Source organism: Prionailurus viverrinus, chromosome F2 (genome assembly GCF_022837055.1).
Source record: "Prionailurus viverrinus isolate Anna chromosome F2, UM_Priviv_1.0, whole genome shotgun sequence".
NCBI lineage: Eukaryota > Metazoa > Chordata > Mammalia > Carnivora > Felidae > Prionailurus > Prionailurus viverrinus.
In genome coordinates, this window is record NC_062578.1 from 34,080,633 (window position 1) to 34,102,295 (window position 21,663).

A 21,663-nucleotide genomic window follows, 5' to 3' on the forward strand; every position below is an offset into this window, starting at 1 on the left:
TGTTGTTTTAAATCACTAAATTTAGAGTACTTTTGTGCAATACTACCAAGAAGGACAATGGTGCTTAGTGACCATCATTGGATGTCTCCAACAGGTTTTTCTGGTTACTCTGAAGTCCTTTCTAAGTCCTATATAAGCCTCTCCCTCTCCAGTCATCTCTGCAGGTGGTCCAGACAAACATTGTTTCTGGACATGTCACCTACAAGTGAGTCTTGGACCTGGAAGGACTACCACTATACCATTTGAAGACAGAAATGCCATTCCCAGAGCCAGATATGAATAAGCAACTCCAGTTGACAATGTACCCGTCTTGTTTTCCAAGAAGACTTGGCAGCACCAGATTCACTGATATTGAATCTAGCTCTCCGTAGGTAAAAGCCATTATCACCTTGGTCATTTTTTGAACAAACAGCAATTCTAGAATTTAAATAATTTATACATTTTCATATCCTATTTATGTTGGTTTTTAAATTGAACTATTCTTATTCATGCTGAGATATACTTTTTTTTTTTTGTATAAGATGCTTGCAGCTTTTCATTTTTGGTTTGTTTCAATGCAGGATTTCTTTTTAATTTTCTGTTTTTACTTAAATATAAGAGTGGAATACTAATATATTTGTTTATTTCTGCAACATCAGGAATTTTTAAAAATTAAAGATTTTGTTTTTTCAGCTTTTGTTGAAGTATAATTGACAAAATTGTAAGATATTTAAAGGGTACACTGTGGTGATTCGATATATATGTACATTGTGAAAGAAGTCCCCCATTGAGTTAATGCATCCATCACTTCACATAGTTATCTTTTTCCCCCATGAGAACATTTAAGTTCTGCTGTCTTAGCAAATTTCAGTTATACAATACAATGTTATCAACAATAGTCACCATGTTATACATTAGATCCTCAAACCTTATTCATTTTAGAACTGAATGTTTGTCTCCTTTTACTAACCTCTCTATATCTCCCCATATTCCAGCCTCTAGCAACTACTTTTCTACTCATTATTTCTAGGGGTTAATTTTTTTCTTTTTTTAGATTCCACGTGTAAGTGAAAATTAAAAGGAAACATATGGCTAAGATTTTAATAATCTTCACGATTAGATTTTTTAATTCAATAATATTTTACTTAAGATTTTCAGAGACCATGGGGCACCGGTGGCTCAGTCGGTTAAGCATCCGACTTCGGCTCAGGTCATGATCTCACGGTCGGTGAGTTCGAGCCCCGCGTTGGGCTCTGTGCTGACAGCTCAGAGCCTGAGCCTGCTTCAGATTCCGCGTCTCCCTCTGTCTCTGCCCCTCCCCCGTTCGTGCTCTGTCTCTCTCTGTCTTAGAGATAAATGAACATTAAAAAAATAAAAAAAATTAAAAAAAGATTTGCAGAGCCCTGGAAGAAAGATAGCCATAATTCTCAGCTCCCAGTGTCCAGATCATGTGATACTGCAAAAGGATTCACTTTTGTGATGACAGTGATTTACATGGATAAAACTTTCAAAGCCTCAAGGTTTTTCAGTAGGAAGATCAGAGGAAAGTTATTTAAGATCCACACATGCAAATACATAAACATAAATCATATTATAAAGAATTAATACTTCATAGTTTAATTGTCCCTTGTGCTAAATATAATTCTGTGAAATACTGGGATTATCTGAGCCATAGAACTTAACATGAGTTGTTAACAGTGACTTGAATCACTTGGGTTCACATAACCCTTTAAGAATCTGATGAGCACTATGGACACCTTCCCTCAGAATAATAAACATCTGCACATTGACCCAAAATTTTGCATAGTTTTTGAAAAGACTACAGACCCTTTAAAATCTATTCACGTGCAGCCTAGAGTTCCATAGACTCCAGGTTAAAAACCTCCATTGATTAGGCCAAGGAATGAAAGGAAACAACAGGTTATAAAGTAATGGGTGGGAAAGAATTTAATTTAGAGAAATAAAATATAAATATCATATACCCTTCCATCTTTTGGAAGGGCATCCTGTTTAGCTGAGCAAGCATGTTCAGAATGGAGAAACATGCTTTGATAGAAAGGGCTCCTCACCTGGCCAGCAAGGTCAGTCATGTCAATCATGGAGATGATTGAGGAACAGAGGTCACAATCAGTTTGCTCTCATTCTAAATTAAAGTTATAGTCCAAAGCATCCAACTCTACTTTTTGAAACTATTGATGTTCATATCCATCCAATGCATTAACCAATGCTACTTTTTTTTCAAGAAGAGTAGATGAAAACTTTGTGGACTGGTTAAAAATAAATGCTGATCTATAAATATAGTCAACTGATCTTTGACAAAGACAAAGGCAATACAATAGAACAAAGATAGTCCTTTCAACAAATGGTGCTGGAACATCTATATGCAAAAAGAAAAAAAAAGACACTAGAAACAGACCTTATACCCTTCACAAAAATAACTCAAATGGATTATGATCTAAATATATGGCCTATATAATGACCTAAATATAAAACAGGAAACTATAAAGCTCCTAGAAGATAACTAGGAGAAAACCTATATAACCTTGGGTTTGGTGATCTTTTTCAATACAACACCAGAGACACCATCCAGGAAAGAAATAATTGATAATCTGTACTTCATTAAAATTAAAATTTTCTGCTCTGCAAAAGATAATATCAAGAGAATTATAAGACAAACTATAAATTAGGAGAAAATATTTGCAAAAAACAAATCTGGTGAAGTGCTATTACCCAAAATATGTTAAAAACTCTTTAAACTCAACCATAAGAAAGCAAACAACCTGATTAATAAATGAACCAAAGACCCTAATAGACACCTCAATAATGAAGATATACAGGTAACAAGTAAACGTATCAAAAAATGTTCCATGTCATATGTTATCAGGGAAATACAAATTAAAAACCATAAGGTTCTATTACATACCTATTAGAATGGCCAAAGTCCAGAACATGGGCAACTCCCAAAGCTGGCCAGGACACAGAGCAACGGGAACTCTCATTCATTGCTGATGGGAATGCAAAATAGTACAGCCACTTTGGAAGACAGTTTGGTGATTTCCTCAGAAGTTAAACATACTCTTACCATATAATCCAGCAATTACACCCCTTGGCATTTTCCCAAAGGAGTTGAAATTTATGCCCACAAAAACCTGCACATAAATCTTTATAGCAGCTTTATTCATTACTGCTAAAACTTGGAAGCAACTAAATGCCCTTTAGTAGGTAAATGGATAAACTGTGGTACATGTAGACAAGGAATATTATTCAGCACTAAAAGGCAATGAGCTATCAAGCCATGAAAAGACATAGAGAAACCTTAAATGCATATTGCTAAGTGAATAAAATAATCTGAAAAGGCTGCATATTGTCTGATTCCAACTCTATGACATTCTGAAAGAAGCCAAACTATGGAGACAATAAAAAATTTATGGTTACCAGGGGTGGAGGGAAGTGGAGGAGGAGACGAACAGGCAAAACAGAACTTTCAGGGCAGTGGAAATATTCTATATGCTATTATAATGGTGAATATATGTCCTTATTCATTTGTCCCAACCCCTGTAATAATCGACACAAAGAATAAATTTTAAGGTGAACTATGGGCTTTGGGTGATTATGATGTGTTAGTATAGATTCACCCTTTGTTAAAAAGAAAAAAATGTACCACTCTGGTGAGTTATGTTGATAATGGGGGAGGTCATCTATGCATGAGTGGAAGCAGGGGTAAGTTGGAAATCCCTATACCTCCTCTTCAACTTTGTTGTAAACCTAAAACTGCTCTAAAAAAAAAAAAAGACTTAAATTCTGACCAGCTGATATTTCCTGAAGCTTATCTTCAGGATTGAATGATCAAATGGGAAAAATTACTTTTAAGGCTTCATCTTTGGTGAAATAGAAGAAAACTGTGCTCTCAGATTTCCTCATGGCACCTAGAAATGAATCATTTCTATCTCCTTAGTCACCTTTTATTGCTTAAAGCCAAATAAAAGTAAGTCAAGTGGAATAGCAAAGAGTGGGCAGGACAGATGCATAAGCCCTTGGTAAATATTATAAATCCAGGAAGAGCAGGTGGAAATTTAAATCGGTATATTTCCTAGAAGTAAACATACAACTTTATGTTCAGGAAGTAGCCTCTGCTATCCTGCCTTGATGAGGCCATTTTCAGGCAAGACTTTGGAGAGAGGAGTTGTATGTAAATCAAAAACAGCTGGGCCTGGGCTAACCCCCTCCTGGGCCACATGGAAAGCATAAATTGACTTAAGACAGGAGTAATTGTAAAATATGGAGGGCAACAGCAAGGAGAAAAGGGATGCCTCTGTAAAAATTAAGCAGACCTCAGCACTCAGTTCAGAGAAAATGACTTGTTTCAAAATTAGCTCTCCATTGAAGCTATAAGAATAGCCTCCTTTGAGAGATAACTTACCTGAGGAAAAATAAGTAAAAACAAATGTCGTGAATGTTGAATGAGGAGCATACTCTTCTTAAGTCAAATTAATGCTTTAACCTTTTCTCCCTTAGTCCTTTTAGGTTTTCTCTACGTATTTTCCCAGCAGGGTATAACTATTAGAAAGCAGTAAATTAATTAGGAAAGAATAGGCTCAGAACAAAAAAAAATAAAAGCCAATTTCAAATATAACTCATAGGCACTATGGAAACAACAGGGTTTATTTAACCTCTCAGAGACCAACATAAGGCAGCACCACTGCTTTTGTTGAGCATCAAAAGGACCCAACCTAATAGCTACACACAGGTTAAGAGGCTCATCTCAAAATTAGCAAGCAGTTCATGGAAAGTGACCCCCAACCTCTGACATTCTATGAATGTGGTTGCAGATACAAAGGAAAAGCTCTCTTTTTATTAAATAAACATTATAAAAGAGACTGATTTTTGTACAAAGCTGATGTAAACTGAGGGTCTTTCTTTTCAAGATTGTGAAGTGCTAATATCCCTATTAAACTATTTTAGGGATCCTTGATTCCATACCTGATGTAAGCCCACAGCAAGAATTTAAGAGGTTTGGGAACATTTATTAAGAAAAGTAATAATAGGGGCTCCTGTGTGGCTCAGTCAGTTAAACGTCTCACTCTTGATTTCAGCTCAGGTCATGATCTCATGGTTTGTGAAATCGGGCCTCTCATGGGGCTCTACACGGACAACGCGGAGCTTGCTTGAGATTTGCTCTCTATCCTTCTCTCTCTCTGCCCCTTCCCTGCTCTCTTGCTCTCTCTCAAAACAAATAAACATTAAAAAAAAGAAAAGTAATAATAATGGGGACATAGAAGTTACATATGTTTTTTTTAAACCAGAGTTTCTCAGCCAGTATGTCAAAGCACATAGCTATACCTATGTATACCTATGTATGATGGGGTAGAGATGATTCCAATAGCCTTGGGGTACCCATGGTCCCCAGTCTCCTCTGACCCTTGGCAGTCTTTCCTGCTTGCTTTCAGATGCCAAACAAATGCTATCATTTTATATGTACACAGGGATATGAAAAGAAACCAAACAAGACAACAGATGAGTAACTCATGGTTCCTCCAAGAGATATAAGCAAGAGTAGCAGAGCCCATTTTCATATTTTTATGATACGCTTTATGGGTCTTAGAACCCCTGATCAGCACAATTTGGTTTCTATGTTCCCAAAAGATTAGAATTCTCCACGTTCTCAGCAGCTAAGTCTATGTCTTACAGCACAAATTCAAACTAAATATCAACACGTCTCCAAAAAATATTAACTTATATGGATGATCCATTAACTTTTTACAGTAAATCTCTTTACTTTAATGGTCATATCTTGATCTGACAACTTTAGTAATTAGGCTGAATATTCCTTTGTTTCCTTATTCAATATGGCCATCTGAGAAACACGTTTCTATTTTGTCACTGGTGTATCTATCCTAGAAACACCAAGAAATAAGATAGATGATTTAAGTTGGGTACTGAAACACTAAAATGGGTACCATGAAAAAGAATTTTTTCTAATTATTTTATTTGTTTGTTTATTTGTTTGTTTGATTAGAGTAGGCTCCACACCCAGGGTGGAGCCCAATGTGAGGCTTGCACTCATATCCCTGAGATCAATACCTGAGCTGAGATCAAGAGTAGGACACTTAAGCAACTGAGCCACTCAGGCATCCCAGAGCACAGAATTTCAGAACCAGAATGGACACTAGTTCAAATAAGGGAACTATAGTCAGAAGAGCTAAGAGTAGATGAATCAAAACTAGATCTCACCCAGCACAGCCCAGTAACCATCTGCAACTATTTTCCGATGGCTCTTTTAACATCATAGCTCTTTCCTGGTTTGCACCACCCCCTCCCCCACCAACCCATTTAAAAAGTTTCTGAACATTGCTCAATGAAATGAGATAGAGCAAGTAAAAGAATAGAACTGAACCACGCTGTTCACTGGGGGGATAAATCTTTTCTTCCGTGTCCAATGAGGACAGTGGTCCATTCTGGTGTCAGGGCCACCTCTATCACCCTATATTTCCCTGCTAGATGCAGGCCAAACTTGTCAGCTATTTCCAGTCCATCTATGGCTTAGTGGTCTTTTGTGTACTTCTTCAAAGCCTGTGTGTACAGCCTTGGGGACCTGAATCCTTCTGCCTACTTGTGTTTGTGACAGAAGCTAGAAAATTGCTCTGTATTCTCTTTTAATCCTCCTTTACTTTCAAAGGCTGCAACCACTCATTGCTGGGAGAAGGTTGTAATCTTTAGTTATCAAAATTTACTTGTTTAAAAAAAAAATGTCAAATGCCCTGACTCTTCTATTTTGTACATGTGTGCATTCTACTTTCTTAGTGGTGGTTTCATTTTTTATTTTCTCCTTAAGTTATATTTGAGCCCCAGGTTGAGTGTAGGGATGGATAAATAAATAAATAAATAAATAAATAAATAAATAAATAAATAAACAAACTTTTAAAAAATGGCAGAAATCTTATCAAACTACCTTAAAATCCAAAAAGGAAACATATTGCTTCGTGTCATTGGGAATTTGAATTGCTCATGGAACTGGATCCAGAGCTTCAGAGATTTCATTAAGAATTGTCTTTCTAAGACAAATATCATATGACTTTACTCATATGAGGACTTTAAGAGACAAAACATGAACATAAGGGAAGGGAAACAAAAATAATATAAAAACAGGAAGGGGGAAAAACAGAAGAGTCTCAAAAATATGGAGAACAAACTGAGGGTTAGGGGAGGGGGTGTGGGAGAAGGGATGGGCTAAATGGGTAAGGGGCATTAAGGAATGATTGATGAGTTTATGTTTGTGATTAGTTGATTTATATATTTGGGTGCTCTCACATTTGGTACATAAATGTTTACAATTGTTAGGTGTTCTTGGTCTATGTACCCCTTGATTATGATATAATGCCCTTCTGCATCCCTTGATACAGTCTTTATTTTAAAGTCTAGATTGTCTGATATAAGTATGGCTACTCCAGCTTTCTTTTGTTGACCATTAGCATGATAGATGGTTCTCCATCCTCTTACTTTCAATCTGAAGGTGTCTTTAGGTCTAAAGTGGGTCTCTTATTAACAGCATATAGATGGATATTGTTTTCTTATTGATTCTGTTACCCTATATCGTTTGATTGGAGCATTGAGTCTATTGCTGTTTAGAGTGGTACTGAAAGATATGAATATATTGCCAGTATGTTGCTTGTAGAGTTGAAGTATGTTCATAGTATGTTGCTTGTAGAGCTGAAGTTTCTGGTGGTGTTCTCTGTTCCTTTCTAATCTTTGTTACTTTTGGTTGTATGTATGTGTGTGTGTATTTATGTATGTATTTATATTTTCATCTTTTCTCCCCTCAAAAAGTCCTCCTTAAAATTTCTTACAGGGCTGGTTTAGTGGTCACAAACTCCTTTAATTTTTGTTTGTCTGGGAAACATTTTATCTCTCCTTTTATTTTCAATGACAGCCTTGCTAGGTAGAGAATTCTTGGCTGCATATTTTTCTGATTCAGCACATTGAATATATCCTGCCACTCCTTTTTGGCCTGCCAAGTTTCTGTGGATAGGTCTGCTGCAAACCTGATCTGTCTTCCCTTGTAAGTTAAGGATTTTTTTTTCCCTTGCTGCTTTCTTGATTCTCTCCATGCCTGAGTATTTTGTGAATTTGACTATGATATGCCTTGTTGATGGTCGGTTTTTGTTGAATCTAATGGGAATCCTCTGTGTTTCCTGAATTTTGACATCTGTGTCTTTCCCCAGGTTAGGAAAGTTTTCCACTATGATTTGCTCACATAACCCTTCTACCCCTATTTCTCTCTCTTCCTCTTCTGGGACCCCTATGATTCTGATGTTCCTTTTTAATGAGTCACTGACTTCTCTAATTCTTAAATTGTGCCCTTTTGCCTTAATCTCCCTCTTTTTTTCTGCTTCATTATTCTCCATAAGTTTGTCCTCTGTATTGCTGATTCTCTGTTCTGCCTCATCCTTCCCTGTCACGGAGGCATCCATTCATGATTGCAGCTCAGTTATAGCATTTTTTATTTTATTCTGACTAGTTTTTACTTCTTTCATCTCAGCATAAAGGGATTCTAATCTATTTTCAACTCCAGCTAGCCCTCTTATTATCGTGATTCTAAATTCTGGTTCAGACATCTTGCTTGTATCTGTGTTGGTTAAGTCCTTGGCTGTCATTTCTTCCTGTTCTTTCTTTTGGGGTGAATTCCTTCGTTTCATCATTTTGAAGGGAGAAAAGGAATTAATGAGGTAGAAAAAATTAAAATTAAAATTAAAAAATTAAAAACACACACACACAAAATTGAATAAATGATGCTAGATCCTAGGTGTGTTTTTGTCTGGGTGTTGAAAGTGGCTTGATAGATTAGAGAAAAAAGGGGAAAGAAAAAAAAGGAAACCGTTTGAAAATTTGAAAAAAAATGAATACACTTTAGTAGACTAAAATAAAATGATGGAAGTAAAAAAGAATTCGAAAAAATTTACACAGAAGTAAAAAATATAGTAAAAAAATTAAAGAAAAATATTTGTAATGAAAATTGAAAATAAAAATGAATTTTTCTGTATTCAAGAAAAAGAAAAGAAATGAAAAAGAGAAAAAAAGAAAAAAGAAAGAAAGGAAATTGAATAGATGGACCTAATAGACTGAAATACGACTGAAATTACTTTGTTTTTCCCCTAGAAGTCAGACTATGAAGTGCTTTGTAGTCCATAAACTAAGCAGGAGGTGAGACTTCTCTTCTTGAACAGGGAGGTTGGCCCAGTTGGGCGGGGCTTAGTGTAACAGCTCCGTTCTCCACTAGATGGCGCTGCTAGCCTATTGGGGTTGGTTGTTGTGGCACTTGTAGGTGTGTATGCGCATGCGCGGGATTGGTGAAAATGGCGGCACCCAGTTACCCAGTCTCAAGTATCAAAATGTTCTCCCCGATCAGCAATCATGCACCTGTACTTTGTCTTCAGCTTTCGTCCACTCCCTGCTTTTACACTGTCCATGACCAAGCCCCACATAGTACCTCTCTCCTGAGTTTTCTCTCGGATGCGGCTGTTTTCCCCGGCTCCTTACGTCTGAGGGAATGTGGCTTTGACTCGTTCCGCCCCTCTACGGAGAGTCTCACGGAGCAATGGCCAAATGCCGGCCGCACCCAGGAAGGTTTGCATTACTGTGCTGCTGCTGCTGCCCAGAGACTGCAGCCAGGTGCCACCCCACCCCAGAAAAAGTTTGCGACATAGTGTAGTAGCAGCTTTTCAGGGATTATGGAAAATCACAACACACCTCTAGCACCAGTCTTCACCCTTAAGGACCTTGTTCCAGCACCAGCGAATGTGGCCGTTCTCTGGGGTCTGCTGGGCCCAGGTTGCCTCGCAGCCTCTACCAAATGTCCTTCCAGCAGTGGTACCGCTTCTTCCCGTGTGGCCCGAGAACCTCCTGGACCCCACTCTCCTGGGGATTCGCCCTTCCCACCAGAGCACCGCCAGGTAATGAGCTGAGGAGTTGCAGACTTTGCACTCCCCTTGTTTACAGTCTTAATGGAACTTAAACCCTCTCCTTTCTCCTTTCTCCCTTTTAGTTCAGTCCCTGCGGCTGTTTCCAATTTTCCACTTTCTCTCCAGCTGCTTTTGGGGAGGGGTGCCTTTCATATATTCTCACCACCATCTCCGTCCTCTCTCCACACGCAAAAGCTCCTGCCTGTCCTCCGCAGCTTCTCTCTCTCCAAGTTCAGCTCTCTGCGCCGTGTACCTGCTGAATTCTGTGGTTCAGGTTGTGCAGATTGTTGTGTTAATCCTCAGATCAGTTTTCTAGGTGTGTAGGATGGTTTAGTGTTGGTCTGGCTGTATTTCATGGACATGAGATACACAAAAAACTTCCATGCTGTTCTGCCATCTTGGCTCCCTACCTCTCATTCTCAAGAGCACTTTAAAACCTAAGATCTTATCATTCTTTTATTTAAAACTCTTCCATTGCTTTGGAAATAAAAGCAAAATGTTACTATGACCCATTAGGCCCAGAATGGTCAGGTCTTTGCTACTTTTCTATTTTTTTTTTCCTATTGACTTCTCTCTGTCCAACTATTACACTCTCACTGGCCTTCTTTCAGATTTCCAATACCCCGTACTTGTTCCTGTTTTGAAGCCATCATACCTGTTCTCTCTACGGAAAACTTTTTCACTGGATTTTGACATGGTGGGCTCCTTTCCATCAGGTTTTAATGTTACCATGTTGCCCAACTCCAGTGGGCAATTTTCATAACTTTAGAATTGTGCAAACCACCAGTATACAATAATAATGCATATTCATCTCCTCAAAGAGGTCTTCCAATCTTAATGAGATACCTCACATTACCTTTTTTTTCTTTTTTTTTCCCACCGCACAATTCTTACAACAATTATAACCATAAATGTATTTATTTGTTTGTTTTGTAATATTGGTCTTCCCCATCCAACTATGCTCTATGAGACTAAGAAATTTATCTTTTTATCACTACTGTATACTTAGTATTTGGCACAGAGGCTGACACATGGCAGCATTTAATATAAATTTCTTTAATAAATTAATGAGCAAATTCTTCCACCTGTAAAATTCTATGATTCAAATTATATAACTGCTAAAAGATAAACTATTACAAATTTCAAGAGTTTATTTAAGGGGAACCTAGATGGCTCAGTCAGTTGAGCATCAGACTCTTGATGGACAGTGCAGAGCCTGCTTGGGATCTCTCTCTCCCTCTCTGCCCCTCCCTAGTCACGTTTTTGCATGCACACACATGCACACTCTCTTAAAATAAATAAATAAGCAGCACTATAGACAATAGCCAAAACATGGAAAGAACTCAAATGTCCATTGATGGATGAATGGATAAAAAAGATGTGGGGTGTATGTGTATGTATATATATGTATATACATACACACACACACACACACACACACACACACACATATATACATATACACAATGGAGTATTACTTGGTAATCAAAAAGAATGAAATCTTGCCATTTGCAACTACAGGGATGGAACTAGAAGGTATTATGCTAAGCAAAATTAGTCAGAGAAGACAAATATATGACTTCACCTATATGAGGACTTTAAGAGAAAAACAGATGAACATAAGGGAAGGGAAACAAAAATAATATAAAAACAGGGAGGGGGATAAAACATAAGAGACTCTTAAATATGAAGAACAAACAGGGTTACTGGAGGGAGGGGGGATGGGCTAAATGGGTAAGAGGCATTAAGGAGTCTACTCTTGAAATCATTATTGCACTATATACTAACTTAGATGTAAATTAAAACAAATAAATTAAATTAAAAAAAAGTCTTCCCAATAGTAACTTCAAATCTAAAGATTCAAGGCTACCACATACTCTCTTGATAAGCCCCACCTGATCTCAGAGAAGGTAATAAAAATGGAAACATAATACGTTAAAAAAAAAGTAGTATTTTTAGAATAGGAGAATAAATTTAATTCTTGGACAGAATTAAATACTGTTCATTTGAAAAAAAAAACCCAACACATATATATGCAGCCCCCAAGAGGAGGGCTATGGTGTTTGCATTTGGGTTAATTCTGGTGTGGTGACTTGCCTGTAAGTGTAAAGCAAGAGTCTCAGGACACAGCAGGGCATACCTATGTAGTAGGGCACATTCAGGGTGCTAACTGCTCTGTGGGCACCTTCATCCCTCCTGGTGCTGAGAGGTGCCCCATGTCCCTGAGGACTAGGTCCTAAAGGAGCAGGACCTCTCTTTAACTCCGTCTTTGTGGCCCTGCAGATATTTTCTAAAAAGGCAAATCATAAAAATATAAGTTCTGAAAACAAACATAAAACAGGGTGATAGAGGAAAGTTTCTTGAACCATCAAGAAGAGTTTATATCCAGCGTGGAGGTTTCCATTTAAGCAGGTAGGAACATTATTTACCTAACTTTCTATTAGAATTTACTGTATGACTGAGTTGAGGCATGGGGAGGGGAGGAGACTGAAAAAAGAGGAATGAGTTCCTAGAAACAAAATAGGAGACATGACTGTGGGCAGCAGTGTAGCAGCAGACAGTGTGATGAAGGACTTGGGGAGGAATGGGAAAGGAAATGGGCAGAGTAACTGGAGCTGCAAGACAAGCACATGAGCCACTCTAGGAGATTGGGGAAGGGAGGCCTTGGGTTGGAAGCAGAAGAGAGTACTGCACGAAGGGCACCATCTGGTGATGTGCAGGTTGATCTGGGAGGCGATGGTCCTCATTTATTTTAATTAATGAATCTTTAGCCAAATGTAATCTGGGAATAAGGTAAAATTATTTTAGTCATATATCTATACCTGTCAATATCAAATAGCAAATGTTTGATTTTGTTTAAAAAGAAGTATAATTTGTTTTAAGCCAACACTGTGTTGTGAATGGATAGAAACTCAAAGACAAGAGATGGTTTTCATTTTCCAGGGGCTTTCAGTCGAGTGACTGGGATAGTCACATGCACCAGTCAATCTAATGCAAGTCTGTCTAAAGAAGGTATGAATAAAACAATTGAGCTTGTACTTTGTGCCCGGCTGCATATTACTCATTTAACTAAATTATTTTACCTATCCTATAGCAATCCTAAGAAGTAGATATAATTATTTCACTTTCACAGATGGGGAAACTGAATCTTAGAAGTTCAGTTAACTTGCCTAGGGACACAATGTTCTGGAAAGTAGGGAAGATAGATGCAAATTCCTCTGACTCATACTCATTCCTCAAGGCTTTTCTGCTCTAACCAATTAATTTCTTAGAGTCAAAGTGTGTTTATTTGATACCTGACAAGATTTAAAATATTTATTTTTGAGGCTTTCATCTACTGGGTTCTATCCAGCAGAGTAAAGAGATTCTGTCGTGGAGGGGTGGAACAATAGTAATTCAGCCATTATCCTAAATTTTTGGATGAATATGGAGAATGAAGCTCAGCTCTGAAACCATTTTACTCCTTGATTTTTTAACTCTCCACTCCCACATACTATCAAAGCAAATAACAGTGTTTGAGTTAGACTTGTCTCATAATATTTCTCCATGACTGTGAAGCAGGTTCTGGAGAAAATACAAGACAGGTTAGAAAAATAGAGAAATACAGACTAGGATGTCCAAAATATCTACATCTTTGATTACTTTCCTGCACTTTGGTCTATATTTCACATCTTCCTAAGTGTAAGTCAGTTAAAGTTTTAGGACCATTGAATGGCTAACTTGGGAAGTGTCTCCTTTGAAGCTCTCTTCTTTTGGAATGATGCAGTTGAGAAACAGTTAGCAATTTGATTTATTGTAAGTGCCTAGGAAGAGTGGATGGCACTAAGGAAATACAAGGCTATTCCATAGTGAGTGCATTTTTAGCATTCCTTATCTCGAAAAAAATTGTAGAACTACAGAGGTTTCATAAGATGCCATGAATTTATGTGGCTTTTAGTCTGTGTTTGGGCATGGTTTACTTAATCTTAACCTCCACCTGAAGGAGTTTATTGTGGAATAGCTCTCCCTCTCTCCCAAAGGGTTCCACATTTAAGTAAAGAAAATTGTTTGCTTTGAACAGATGCCTAAATACTTCCTAATATCAGGAGATCATACTAAGAGTATGTAATAAATATGAAATCTCCAGAACAATTATTTCAGAATAGCTCTGATATTCCTTTAGTTCAAAGTACAGTGGCCTCTCTGTGTGCCTTTCTGTTCCTGATAGTGCAAAAGGGGTATGGCTTGGTGTCTGGTAGACAGGCAGACACTGGTTTAAGTAATGTTGGGGACTTTGCAATTAAAGTTAAATGCCATTAGCAGATGTTTGAAGTAATTTCTATCTCTCTCTTTTTCTTTATTTAAAAAAGTTTTTTTAAATGTTTATTTTTGAGAGAGACAGAGAGACAGAGTGCAAGTGGGGGATGGGAGACACAGAGAGAGGGAGACACAGAATCTGAAACAGGCTTCAGGCACTGAGCTGTCAACACAGAGCCCCATATTGGGCTCAAACTCCGGAATGGCGAGATCATAACCTAGGCTGAATTAAGTTGGACACTTAACCAACTGAGCCACCCAGGCACCCCAATCTCTCTTTTTCTAAATATCATTTACCTTTTACTCCCTTAATATACCTATTAATTTTCATCACCCAAGTGGAATATTCTGTACTTCTGGTTTTATTCACATGCTTTGAACCATTTGAAGGAGAAAGATAACATAATTAGTTGAATAAACAGTGCAATGCAGAGTAAATCTCACTTGATAATTCAGTCTATTGTTTTTCTTTTGATGTACTTCATAACCAGGGGAAGTAACCAGTTCTTTATATATTCTTAGACTCCTATGAATTTCAAGGTAGATGTTAAGTGTTTGAGCAGGCAGGCAAATTGGGCTGAGAATCATTACCCAGGTTTATCTTGGTGTTTAGAGAACACCATGGAGCAACTTCAGTGAATTTCCCTGTCCTTTGGGTTTGTCCTTTGTAAACACCTGTGTTTGTGGACCATGGGAAGTAGGCTCCATTTAGTTAAGTAGTTCTTGGCCAAAGTATATTTCTGTGATCAAATTGGCTTGGCTTCTGACTGTGAGTGCTATGCCAGCTGTGACTGCAGGCAAGAATGACAATCTGGCTGCTCCACTCTCTCAGCAAATGCTGTGCTCGAACAGATCCCATGTCCCCTTTTGCTGTAAGGGTGAGGTACTGATGCAATACTTGCCTCACACATGGGTTTATTCATTCAACAGATATGTGCAGTATGCCTCTTATGTGCTGAGCATCACAGTGCACTCCAGAGATGTATCCGTGGCTGAGCCATCAGGGTCCCCACCTTTCAGCATGTTTCCATTTTCACGGAGTGAGACTGTGGCAGTCTCTCAGTCTAGTTGTTTTACTTTCTCTATCTTCCGAGTACTGAAAATATCTGTGCCAAAAGAAATCCATGGGTCCTCTAGCCTAGTTATGTTTTGGTCTTTCCAAATTCTGTTAAATTTATTAAACAGGCCATTAGACTGAAGTGACTCCAATACCTTAGCAACCTAGGAAAACAGAACCAAATCTAGGCTTGTAAATGACTTGAAGTTAAGAAATCAAAAGGACAACCCATCATAAGCAGCCAATAGGCTTTTCCAAATAAGACAAATGCTTAAGCCATAGCCAATTGAATAATTTCCTTTCTTTGCTTCAGCCTTTTCTCCATAAGTCTTTCTCTTCACTCCCAGCACTGGAGCACTTTTAACTACTTCCCATGTGCCCAATTGGAATAGATTTTTACTCAAAATAAGCTTTTTTTTTTTCATGTTTGTTTGTTTATTTATTTATTTATTTATTTATTTTTATATCCAAGTTAGTTAGCATTTGGTGCAACAATGATTTCAGGAGTAGATTCCTTAATGCCCCTTGCCCATTTAGCCCATCCCCCCTACCACAACCCCTCCAGTAACCCTCTGTTTGTTCTCCATATTTAAGAGTCTCTTATGTTTTGTCCCCTTCCCTGTTTTTATATCATTTTTGTTTCCTTTCCCTTATGTTCATCTCTTTTGTCTCTTAAAGTCCTCATATGAGTGAAGTCATGTGATATTTGTCTTTCTCTGACTAATTTCGTTTAGCATAATACCCTCTAGTTCCATCCTTGTAGTTGCAAATGGCAAGATTTCATTCTTTTGATTGCCAAGTAATACTCCATTGTGTGTGTGTGTGTGTGTGTGTGTGTGTGTGTGTGTGTGTGTGTATAAAACATCTTTTTTATCCATTCATCCCTCAATGGACATTTGGGCTCTTTCCATACTTTGGCTATTGTTGATAGTGTTGCTATAAATAGCATACCCGTATTGGTTGGATAAATACCTAGTAGTGTAATTGCTGGGTCATAGGGTAGTTCTATTTTTAATTTAAAAATACTACTGTTAGAAATTAAATATCTTTCCTTATAATTTCAGAATATACAAAGGCATTAAAAAGGCAAAATAATAATACAGTGTTCCCTGAGGGGCTGCTGAACTGAATAAGCCCACTTGCCCTTTTTTGTTTTGTTTTGTTTGTTTGTTTGTTTTAAGTAGGCTCCATACCCAACATGGGGCTTGAACTCAGGACCCTGAGATTAAAAGTCACATGCTCTACCAACTGAGCCAGCCAGGCCACCCTGCCCTTGTTTGAAATGACTCCAGACAAGTACGTGTTTTGCAGTTTAGGGATTACTTTTTCTATAACTTTCTTTTTCCTCCTCTCACTGTCAGTGTGATAGAAATTATTTTTTATTCTTCTTCTCTAGTTTCTTCCTATTGAATCTGATTTGCTGCTGAACTAACTGAAAGCAATAAAACTAAACTTTTATACCAGCTCAGTTAGGTCTAAAAGAAGAGTAAATAGAGCTCAATGTAAACTTTAGTACCTGGAATCGTGATACAGCTTTGAATTCTCAGTAAGCCCTTTGACTTGATGGATTATTTTCTATTTCCTGAGAGCTGAGATTACTTTGTTAAATAACCAGTGGGTACGTGAAGAGTTTTTATATTAGTGTTCTTGTTGACAGGAAGTGGTGGGACTGAATCAGAGGACTGATATGTCCTCTAAATCAGTATTAAATAATGTCTGTGTCCGTATGCAAAGACCGTGGGTAGTGGAGATGCCAATTGCCAAACTGCATTACAAAACCAAGCCTTTAATTCCTTCTGATTATTAAGTATTCCACTGAGTGTGTGTGATAACAAAACAGGAGAAGATATTTTCTTCCCAGGGTTCTGCCAATTCTCAGCTTAGATTTAACACTTTGGCTGAACACATTTCCCCTTTCTGTTTCATCTGGATAAATCTTGCTTTTTTCGTTTCCTGTCATATGAAGTTGTGTTTACAAAAGGGCCATATCATCTTTGGGTAGAAGGTATTTCACAGGGCACTGTCAGGCTAATTAGCAAGGAAAGCTGCTTAGTGCAAGCTGCTATGGAAACGCCAGATACTACATTATGTCAGACCGTGTCATTTTAATTGGCATTGAGGGAAAGTAGACCTAATCTCTAGGAACAATTTAAGCCCAAGTCCTTTACTAATTTGACATGACATTTTATTATATTTTATTGTATTGTATTCAATTCTATTCTATTCTTCAGCCCAATTAAAAATGTTTTTTATCTTTTTTTAAGTTTTTTATCCAAATTTTTATTTAAATTCTAGTTTGACATGGCACTTTAAATCTGAAGTGGAAATTCAGTTTCTAGAAGGGGGAAAATATAATCTTTTTATAAACAACATGAAAATGGGACACCTGAAAAGGAAAAAAAAAAAGGACACCTGAAAAGGAAAAAAAAAGATTTAAATTGTGTTAATATGGTTTGTAGAAAAGATTATTGTGTATTTGCCTACCTTTGCTTCTGCTAAGTCTAATCTCTTATAAGGCAATCAAATCCGTATGCTCAAAAAGCTTCACTGTGTGGGTTTATGAGAACCTAATCATTAACCCATGGAATAGAGAATCTACCAATAGTGTTTGCATCCCTTTAGTACTTTTCTAATTGGTGCTTTGGTTAAGATTTTTTTATTTGCAAGCAAAAGAAAGTGACTGGCTAACCCAACTGAAACAGGAGAATAGGTTAAAAGGTTTGCTCTCAAAATCAAAGGAAGGGCAGGATTCATAGACCTTGAAGAGGACAGAAATCAGAGCAGATGCAGGGAAATCATCATAACTGGTTGTTCACGAACCCTCTCTCTGGGATACTCACGTCAGATGACTCAGCTCTGAGAACCTTCAAATTTTACATATCTCAATTTATTTTCAAATGTCTGGAGAGGGAATATCCGATGGGCCCAGCTAGATTTAGCATCTCTAGTTTTGGATGAACAGCCAATGCCAAGGATAAGGGGAAGAAAGTGAAAGGGAAGGCAGTACAGTCAGGGCCACTTGGAGAATCATTGTGCACTGAGCGGCAACCCCACTTTGCATCTGTTATTGGTGAGCTTATAGTCAGGCTTTAGATTCATGTAGTTATAACTGAACGAACATTGATTTTCCTATATCTTTATCTTTTAAAATTAAAAAATAATTGCAACACTTTAGTGAGTACCTATAGTATGCCAGGGAGAAGACAAATTCCAGATGTAAAAAGGCAAGCTTGTACTCCAGAGAGAGATGCATATGTGTAAGTAATGTAATTTGTATTATAGTGGATATAATTCAGGCTTGTGCATATTTAGGAAGTTACTAGAAGCTTTGAAGGAAAGTGTCAATCTACATACACCTGAAGATGTCAGGGAAATCTTTATAGAGGAAAGACTATTTGAGTTGCATCTTATAAGATAAGTGGGAATTTGCTATGTAACAGGGGAAAAGAGGCATGCCTTACAGAAAAAGAGCATTTTTAAAACATGCAACACCTACAACGGATAGAAGAAAAAGACATCATGGTTCATTTAGGAGCTGTGAATAGATTGGTATTGTTGGAGTTTCAAAATCTGAAGGAGAAGTTGCTGAAAATAAGTCTGAAGAGAGAGGAAAGTCCCTGAAGTTTCTATTATGAAACATTAAGGTGAATAGACTAAATGCTTTAGATAATGGAGAGTCTAAATGATTTATGGTTTGGTGAAGTGACATGATCAAGGTTGGTTTTAGAAAAACTACTTCAGCAGCAAGGTGGAGGAGGGTCTCAATAGGAGAAGAATACCAGCTTGAGGACTGCTGCAGGAGAGCGGAAAGGGAGGTCCATAGGAATTCAGTCTTCTTTCTCCTAGATGGTGGGCTCACTAATGGAGATGGTGGGCTCACTACTGAAGAAAATGTTCCAACTGTTTAGAGGTCAAGTGCTTTATGAGAATATAGAAACACTAGAGACTTGTATTTCTGAGTCAAATATACAATTTAGCTATCAAAGTGTGGATATTTATGAGGTTTCACATATAGAATATTTAGAATAAGCACAGGCCTTAGGATGGAACCTTGGAGACAATTAAGGAGGATGGATCAAGGAAAAGACTGAGCTGGAATTCAAGAATAATAGGAAGAAGATCAGTAAGGGGCAGAAATCACAGAAAGTAACAAAGGAAAGGGAGGGGAGTTCCAAGAAAGTATATATTGGTTAGGATTAGACTTAGCTGCATATTACAGTTCTGTCTCATCCAGACTAGATGTGGAGTTAGGCAGCTGGTGCTAGTGCAGGGGCTCCATTATCATCCAGTTCTTTCTATATTGTACTCAGCATCTTGAAAGTTTAAGTTGGTTGGCCACGGTTCAGCCCGGTACAAAGGAGGACATATTGAAGATGGGAGGGAGCACCAATCTTTTAAGATAGCAGTTTACTCTACATTTTGTACACTCTTCTACTTCCAGTCCATTAGCCACATGGCCACATCTGACCTCAAAGGAGCCTGGGAAATATACATCATATTCTGGGCAACCATGCAGCCAGCTAAAAATGGGGCTCTGTTTTACTAAGGAAGAAGGGGGGAATAGACCCTGGGAAGCAACTGGAAGTCTCTGCCACAAAGGAATTGTAAATAATGACATAAAGTGAAGAGAGTTCTTATAAGATAAGGGCTGAAAAGTGTTTATTGTGACAACCTTGGCAAAATTAGTTTCTTAGATGGTGAAAATGTAAGTCAAATTATCAAATTGCAGTTGATGGAATCCTGGCTTTACAATCAGGAAAATGAAGATGAATATAGATTCCTCTTTCAACAAGCTGGTCTGTGAAAAGGAAGGTAAAAGGTAAGATCATAGTTAGCCCAGCCCTCTCAAGAATGGAGTTGATGGACACTCAGGGCTAAGACTTTGATGGCCTATGTGCAAGCTGGAGTGCAGGAAGCCAGCCATGAGAAACAAGACAATGGTGCAATCTTCTCCTGGAAACTGAGTCCTCTTCCCACCTTATCCCAGTTTTCCTGGTTTTTTGGGGGAAGGTGTATTCTTATATGACCCATTTTCTGGTCAAGATTAATTGGTAGAGGTTAAAATTGGTCCAAATAACCCTACCTCAAGAACCAGTTGAATAAATGAAGAGTGGTTAATTTACTTAAATGAGCCAAAGTATCTCTACCATAGGATTTTTAGATTTCGTACCAGAGAAAATATCGAGTCAATTTCATTCCAGTGATTGAAACTATAAACTTTAAAATAAGTTTGTGGTCATGTGGGTTTTTGTTTTTTGTTTTTGCTTTGTTTTGTTTTGTTTTATCATGTGTTGAAAAGCAAACTGCAATGAAGAAGACAAATGAAGCCAAGATTGAGAGGAACCCAAAGGTACAAAACTGACAGAAAGAAAGAAAAGAAGATCAGAGTCCTAGCAACATTTAGATCCTTGCTTCTGGTTGTTCCTGAGATCCAGCAACATTCTTTCCCTAGAGATCAATGAGATCGTTAGGATCCTTATAATAAGATTCCCCCTTAAAAAAAAAAAAGAGGATTACCCCTTTCAGCTTAAGTGAATTCTAACTGGGCTTCTGTCATTTACCATCATAAGTGTTCAATTAATACTGAGAAGAACATGTTTATATGTTTAGGAAAGAGATCCAAGAGAAAGGTTGAAAATAACAAAAGACAGAATTGGAGTATAGCCCAGACAACAATCTGGTTTCTATATAGCTCCCTTTGAAGTAAAAGTCCCCTGTCCCAAATCCCTCTTGTCCTTGTGACCTCAATCCCTGACCAGAGCTGTTTGGATCATGAGGGGGTACCTGACTTCCCTCTATGTCCTAAATGAGCTGGTCTGATCAGATTCTCTTGTATGGTTTGGAACTGAGATGTATAGAGACTGAGCTCATAAAGAGTCAGGGCTGAGACTATGTTGGGCCTTGTGCAAGCTGAAACTGAGGAAGCCATCCATTGAAAAGAAGTGGAACACTCCTATAGAGAGAAGCAGAAGTGACTGTGGGACCCTGAAAGAGAGGGCAATGGAAGGAATAACTGCCTTGGTTAGTGTTAACTCATATAATGTTCAGGAGTGTGAGTTTCAGAATCAGAACTAAGTTGGAGCTCTGGCTCCATATCAACTATTGTGACCTTGCAGAAGTTACTTAATTTCTTCAAAGCTCAATTTTCTCATCCATAAAATGGAGCTAATGGTAGCATCATTCTCATAGGGTTGTCGTTAGAATCAAAAGAAAGATGTGTATAAAGTACCGAGCAGTGTCTGACCTATGGTAAACTTATAATGTTAATCATATCTTAAATATAATATGATAATCATAATAAAATGACAATAAAAATTCTGATTCCCATCAATCTCAGGTCCTATCTTCATTTCTCAATGAAATCTATGTATCCTC

The 21,663-nt window shown here is 37.7% G+C and overlaps 1 non-coding gene across 1 annotated transcript; it reads right to left on the reverse strand.

The window, feature by feature from the left end:
* Window positions 1-16,478: 16,478 nt before the first annotated feature.
* Window positions 16,479-16,551, reverse strand: TRNAK-UUU (transfer RNA lysine (anticodon UUU)). The gene has a single exon. It is a non-coding gene; the product is annotated as a tRNA-Lys (tRNA).
* Window positions 16,552-21,663: the final 5,112 nt, after the last annotated feature.